The sequence below is a fragment of the Piliocolobus tephrosceles genome, chromosome 3, assembly GCF_002776525.5.
Source record: "Piliocolobus tephrosceles isolate RC106 chromosome 3, ASM277652v3, whole genome shotgun sequence".
NCBI lineage: Eukaryota > Metazoa > Chordata > Mammalia > Primates > Cercopithecidae > Piliocolobus > Piliocolobus tephrosceles.
The window spans coordinates 54,522,750-54,523,991 of record NC_045436.1 but is presented as its reverse complement, the minus strand read 5'-3'; the positions used below and the strand labels follow the sequence as shown (position 1 = coordinate 54,523,991).

The window sequence follows — 1,242 nt, the reverse complement described above, 5'->3', positions numbered from 1 at the left end:
CAGACTTGTGAAAATTGCGGGGTTTGTCGCCAATAGATCTACCTTGCAAGAAATGTTAGAAGTTCTTTAGAGAGAAAAAAAGTAATGTAGGCCAGAGACTTGGAGCTGCATGAAGAAAGAAAGAATATTAGAGAAGGAATAAATGAAAGTAAGATTGTAGTTTTAGTTTTCTTATTCCTATCTGATTTAATAGATAATGGTTTGTCCAAAATAAAAATAACAATAATGTAATTGATGATTATAGCTTTTTTTATAAGCAAAATGAATGGTAACAACCCTACATGTGATTAGAGGGAGGAATTAGAAATATGTTGTTATTATAAGGTACTTGCACTACTTCTGAAATTGCGTTTCAAAGCAACCACTAAAAAAATGAAATAAAAATAAGTATAGTTGATACACTAAGAAGAGAGAAAACAGAATCATATAAAATGCTAAATCGAACCTACAAAAAGCATAAAAAGAGAAGACAAAATAGGAACAAAGAACAAGGGCATCAAATAGAAAACATCAAACATGATAGATATTAATGTGACTATATCAGTGAGTACTTTAAATATCAATTGTCTAATAATATTAAGTTAGAAGACAACAATTGTCAGGGTGAATTAAAAAGACTCAACTATGTGTTGCTTATAAGAAATCAACTTTAGGAACGAGACCGCCGGATCGGTGACTGCGCAGAGCTAAGTGACCCCTGGCCGCCGCCATGATGGGCCGCGAGTTTGGGAATCGGACGCAGATGCTGCATGTGATCTCCTACAGCTTGTCACCTTTTGAGCAGCGCTCCTTGCTGCACTACTTCACTAAAGGAATCCCAATGTGTTGCACTGCACTCAAGAGCCTTTCCTTCGCATAATGCCTCCGTTTGTAGCATTTTATCTTATTTATACCCGGGGTACTCAAGATTTCAAGAGATCCAAGGGGAAAGAATCCAGCTGCCTATGAAAATGACAGATGAGCAACGCGTCCGGATGACAGTTCCCTGTCCTTGAAAGACCTTTCTCTGGAAGAGGAGTCTGCATTGTAAGGTCTTAAAGACACAATACACTTCCTATGGTCTGCAAAATAAAAATAAAAAGAAAAGAATAAAACTAAAAAGAAAAAAGGAAATCAACTTTAAATATGAAGACACATCTAGATTAAAAGTGAAGGGATGGTGAAAATATGCCATACTAACACAGATAAAAAATCAATAGTCACTAAAATAATGTCACACAAAACACACTTCAGAGTTAGGAT

General features: G+C 35.7%; 1 pseudogene; it reads left to right on the top strand.

Moving 5' to 3' along the window:
- Positions 1–712: 712 nt before the first annotated feature.
- Positions 713–961, top strand: LOC111546266 (annotated as a pseudogene).
- Positions 962–1,242: the final 281 nt, after the last annotated feature.